Source organism: Tenebrio molitor, chromosome 4 (genome assembly GCF_963966145.1).
Source record: "Tenebrio molitor chromosome 4, icTenMoli1.1, whole genome shotgun sequence".
NCBI lineage: Eukaryota > Metazoa > Arthropoda > Insecta > Coleoptera > Tenebrionidae > Tenebrio > Tenebrio molitor.
The window spans coordinates 11,041,490-11,047,575 of record NC_091049.1 but is presented as its reverse complement, the minus strand read 5'-3'; the positions used below and the strand labels follow the sequence as shown (position 1 = coordinate 11,047,575).

General features: G+C 40.1%; 1 long non-coding RNA gene across 1 annotated transcript; it reads left to right on the top strand.

Annotated features, from left to right (window-relative positions):
• The first annotated feature begins 4,472 nt into the window (after positions 1-4,472).
• LOC138129015 (uncharacterized) lies at positions 4,473-5,774 on the top strand. The gene is made up of 3 exons (XR_011159013.1): positions 4,473-5,222; positions 5,275-5,522; positions 5,583-5,774. It is a non-coding gene; the product is annotated as an uncharacterized lncRNA (long non-coding RNA).
• The last annotated feature ends 312 nt before the right edge of the window (positions 5,775-6,086 follow it).

The following is a 6,086-nucleotide window of genomic DNA, read 5'->3' as shown; positions in this document are numbered from 1 at the left end:
CAAGATACTACATTTGAGAAACGTCTCAACAGAACATGTGACAGCAGCTTCACTCCAGCTGGACTCCCCTGCGATTTTTATTGCCTCAGTATATACCGGGACATTTTTTTAACTCTGAACATAGTCCAAACTTATTCCCTATGTTCAATTTTAAAAAACACAGGTCAATGCATTCTGAGTTGCTATGCAACCAACTATACCGAACTCCAGAGATTTTGAAATAATGTTAAAAATTGTTCCAATTGATGGAATTGGTCTAACATGTGTTGCATTGGAAATGCCACGCACATTTCTAATGCTCTGATTGGTATAGAATAACTGCATTATGTGTATTTCTTTTTCAAACAACTTGACCATTTTGTTAAACTGTCAAGTACTTATTGTCGTTACCTTGGTTACGTGATTACATACATGAATTGACCTGTGTTTTTTAAAACTGAACATATAGAATAAGTATGGGCTATGTTTAATGTTAAAAAAAATGTCCCGGTATACCCCCGTCGACAGATATAATACCGTACATTACCCAACTCCAAGAAGTCTGCTACTTCTCCAGCGGCGGACCACAGATTTTGGGTGGAGATTTTAATTGCCGATCAACCCTGTGGTTCGACAATAAAGACGATCACAGATCTCCGGCCCTAATAGATTTTGTTGCTGTTAACGGCCTCGACATCGTCAATGAACCAGGGAATCCATTTACCTTTAACAACAACTTTGGGTGCAGCAACATAGACTTAACCCTGAGCAGTGAAGCACTAACGAACAAAGTATCTCAATGGAAAGTGACACGAGAAACCACCAGTTCAGACCATAGACTCATCAGCTTTACACTGTCACTAAGCAAAGATCATGAACCTCCACAGACGACAACATCATACCAGCTGGACTACTCCAACATCACCCATGAAATGGTGGAGAATGATATGACCGATATCTGCTCCTTCCTGATGGGCAAGTTTCCAATCCTGGTATCCCCCAGCAAGATTGACTTGGCTCTGGGCTTCTTCTACAAGTGCACGGAAGAAATCCTCAACATACACGCAAGGAGAAGAAAACGCTTCGACAGCAGACCCGACTGGTGGAATGAGAAGGTGGAAAAGCGCAGACAGCTGTATTTGGCCTGCAAGTCTAGACTATACAAAAACAAAGATGAAAACCTCACTGAAGCACTTTTCCAAAAGATGAGGGAAGCAAAGGAAAGCTTTAAAGAGACAATCAAAGCAGAAAAAGAAAGAAGCTAGCGAAACTTTGTAGAGAGAGACCTCGTCCCGAACCCGTGGGGTCCAACTAACTGGGGACCTGTGCTCTGATCATTTAGCCGTCATCGTCAAAATGGACTTACAAGCACCTCCACTTTCCCAAGAAGAACAAGTCATAGTCAATATAAAAAGATGTAATGTCAACAAAGTCAACGTAGAACTCCTGAAAGAAAAGAATCCATCAGCCCACAAACCCCGAACAAATTCACGAATTTCTAGAAAAAGTTGCACAACTCGTCAAGAAGCATTCACCAAAACTAAAACTAGCTTTCTACAAAAAACAACTCCCTCCTTTTATTTTAAGCCTCATAAAAAACTAAAACGACAACTGTATCGAGACTTTCAGCAAAATGAGGACCCAAACCTAAAAAGGAAGTTTAATAAGCTGAACAAGGACAGAGCGAAAAAAAGGTTCCATAATATTGATCGCAAAACCTAATCTTGATGACCAAAAGACAGCAAGCTATCGTCCTATAACACTGCTATCAGTAATCGGAAACAAGAAGAAAAGTAATTCTCAAAAGTCGGATGAACGCAGAAATTGGACATAGAATTCCCAGATATCAATTCGGCTTTAAAGATCACTCCACCATCCATCCTCTTATTACCTTAACAAACAACGCACAAGTAAACAAACTGATGGGGAAAAAATCTGCCGCACTATTTATGGATATAAATGAAGCATCTGACAGCATTTGGCATAAGTAAGGTCACTAAATCAACACACTACGTGTTAAGGTTGTAACGAAGTTACTAAGAAACGCTCCCGGTGGCGGAAAAATTCAGTTCTTTCTCCGAGCCGGTGCAGAAAATTAGCGCGGAGCCAACTCCCTTAACCGCGTCGACCGAATCCGCCCCGGAACCCGTGTTTCTTCCGGCCGACAGCACCCGGACTCCGCGCTGAGCCGAGCTCCCCCGTCGCCCCAGCCGCGAGTCGCCGGCCGCGCGCAGCCCCACCGTGGCAATAAAAGGACCGCGCCGAGCCTGCAGAGCTCATTCCGATCTCGATCCTCTTTCCGCTTCTAGTCTAGCTCCAGAACCGACTCCGACTCCGCTTCCGACCTAGCCGACAACCCGCTTTCTCCTTTCTTCCTGGCCCGTTCCCTCCCATTGCGGGGGAACCCCGGCTTTCCCGCTTTCTCCTTTCTTCCTGGCCCGTTCCCTCCCATTGCGAGGGAACCCCGGCTTTCCCGCTTTCTCCATTTCTTCCTGGCCCGTTCCCTCCCATTGCGAGGGAATCCCGGCTTTCCCGCTTTCTCCATTTCTTCCTGGTCCGTTCCCTCCCATTGCGAGGGAACCCCGGCTTTCCCGATTTCTCCATTTCTTCCTGGCCCGTTCCCTCCCATTGCGAGGGAACCCCGGCCTTCCCGCTTTCTCCTTTCTTCCTGGCCCGTTCCTTCCCGCTGTGAGAGAACCCCGGCCATCCCGCTTTCCTTTCACCCTTCTTTCTCTTGCCCCGAACAGGAAGAACCAGCAGCGTCCAGGTCCGACCGGAAAGACAGTAAGTACGAGCCGCGCTCTCCTCCGACTCCCGCCCGGAACACTCCTCAAGGTCACGGACACCGTCCCCGAAAGGTTCCAGCGCCACCAGGTACCAACACCCCTTTTTGTACATATTGTAAATAAAGGCCCGTCTGTTGCGACACCTGCTTGTTTTGCTACCCCCTTTCCGCGCCCTGACAGCCGCCCCCGGACACCGTACGCTCCGCGAAGCTACCCCGGCCGTGTGGCGTCCCACCACAGCCGAAAAAAGGGACTGGCGCTCGAGGCATACCGCGACCGACACGAACGGCGTCAAATCCCGTGACGTCACTACCGTAAGTGATCGTCACAAGGTAGCGCCATTAGTGATTTTATATATCTATCCTTGTCGCATAATAAACTCAATCTGGGGATAAATAAAACAGTCACATTTGAAAACTTTGAACTGTCACTAACTGTCGATAATTGCACCTTGCTTTTCAAGTCCCAATTCACTAGTTATCTCGTTAAATCTTTATTCTCTTTGTTTTAAAAATAGTTTCAATTGGTTTTTCGCTGTTCCCGTTGCATTTTTCGTTTGAATTCAATTACGTTTACTACTATGGTCAGTAATAATAAGTGTTGTGTTATGGGTTGTTCAAGTTCAACAAAACGTGGTTAGAAATTGTTTAATGTTCCGAATGGTAAGTTATTTTATTTTTTATGGTCTTAACTTGATTAACGTTTGGGTTTTAAGGGCCAAGAATATAATGCCAAGACAAAAGTGGCTACGCAAATTGAGGTTGTCCATCGATTTATTCGCTAAACGTGAACTGAAAATCTGCTCTGTAAGCTTACATACTTAGGTAATTATTTATATGATTTTCTTCTTAATTATTTTTTTCTAACACTAATGTCTTATACTGTTTCCATGGTGCATTTGAGCTCACACCTTATGTTTCCCATAAAATACGCTTTCCTCTATAAGACACGTCGTCAATAGCAACGTATCTTATAGAGTCATAAAATACGCTCACACACATCATTCAAGTAACATTTTATTTATCATTTTTACAGTAATTATCACAAAAGTGAAAAGTACAATTATTGAATTGGAATTGCCATATTAGCTTCGTGCTCTTGTTCATAACATCTTCTTCTTTAACTTCTGCTGTTTCATCCAATGCAAGTGCCCGGCCATCCAAAATGGCAATCTTTACATTTTCTTCAAATGATTCTTGCCGTAGTGTGAATTAACTTTTAATGAAGTTCTACACGCTTACCCCATATGAAGAAAAGCCAAAATGACATCTTCCGTTACCTCCGTGATGCTTTTTTTTATTGTTCCGGCCTTGAAACGAAACATACACCTTTTCGTATGCTCTTTTAGACTTCATTGGTAACAAATTGCCCCTTTTTTCTTATTTCTTCTGGAACGTTTTGGCACATTTCAACGATGAAAATTGTTTTTTTCCAAATTTGTTGATATTATTACCATAGTACCCACGGCAACCTCCGCATTTTGTGTATTGTGACGCCCCTCGAATAATTTTTGAATTTATTAAAATTTCTGATAAGATGTTAGTGTTAGAAAAAATCTTGAAGACAACGCGTGTTTTATAGTTTAAAAATCTCGATCTATTAAATCCTCGCTCCCTGCGGTCGCTCTGATTTAAACTACGATCTCGATTTTTAAATCGTCTATAAAACCCTTGTTGTCTTAATAGCTATTAAGTTTGGTATTTATATTGGGTAAAATAATATTTTAATTTACAGAAACATTTTAATAGAGAAGATTTTTTCTTTGCTGAAAATGTTCAACGATTAAAGCCTGATGTTATTCCTCATCTTTTACTGGAAGCTGAAGATCCTTCTACAGGTATGTGCCTTACTTTTACGTGGTTAGGTATATTTAATGTTTATTGTAGAAGCATTTTATAAATTTATTTTATGGTTTAAAAATTGGGCCTAAACATGCGTGGAAGCCAGTACAAACCGGTGTTATACTGGCTTCAACCAATGCCATTCAACTTTCTGAGTACTACATAAAAGACAAAGGATTTCGTTTGCTTAGGAAGGTTCACGCAAGATGCGTTAGAAAACTTATTCTCAATGGTGAGATACATTAATCCTACTCCAAGCCCTAGATATTTAAAAATGGCACTAAGATTAATTTGTGTACCACAGTTTTTTAAACCTCTAACAAGAAAGGAAATTATCAAGTAGATGACTGCGAATTTTTGGTAGATTTTTTTCAAAATTCAGCAGTTTCACTGATATAAAACGAAGAAGATCTATTTGCAAATGAAACATAAGCTACAGATTTGGATTATGTTGATGAATTAGAAATGGATGAATTACAAAGTTTGTACTATCTTTCGGGTCGCAGTGTTCATCAATATATTAAATTAAAAAAATCGAAATGTTCAACATGCTTGAAAGCTATTAAAACGTCTTCTTCAGATGAAACTATATCACAGCTCAAAATTTTGACAGAATGTAAAGCCTATTCGGCAAACATCACTGCTAGAATTTCATTCTTAATTTTTAGTGGAGTTTTGGAGCTTTTAAGAAGAGCAGAAATGCATTTTAGGAAATATGCCTCGAAATTAATACAAAGCGAAACAGCCTTTGCAACTTGCCACAACGTTGCTTACGATCTTCTTAATATTTATTTCAAATCAAGAATTTATTTTCTGTTAAGAAAAAAATAATAATTTGCCAAGCTTAAGACAAGGATCTGCAAGATGTGACAGCAGGAGTATGGGAATGAGAAAAGCAGTTCAAAACATCTATTAGGTAATTATACCAATCTACATCAAACAGATTTTGATTTTCGCAAAAATCGTATTATTTTAGAACCAATTTTCCTTGTGGTTGAATGGCGACTGGGCTATTTTTGTATTATTATTTGGAATAGTGAGACTATGTAATTACAGACATTCGTTCCTTAATGCTTACAAAATAATGTAACGACGCTCAAGAAGTGCTGATCAAGCTTGCAAATCTAACAGATAACTTTTCAAAAATAAAGATTTTTTAACTGATAAATTGTAGTTTTCTTTTTGGATTCAGGCAATTACCGATCGATCCTATATTTCGGTACATCTTAATAAGATTTCTAATTAATTTTAAAAATGTCAGCAGTTAAAGTGGCATATACGCATAACCTATTTTTTTTGACGTTAAAAGATTGCTGTCATTCTACCAAACACAATTCCCTAAAACTGATGTCTTCCTCGTCGCACTTACGATATTTGCATTTGTTGCCTTTGTTCCACAATAAACTCACGCCAGGAAAAAATACCTTGAAAATAGAACTTGGGTCATAAAAATTAATTCTGCAACTTCTGAAGAATTTGC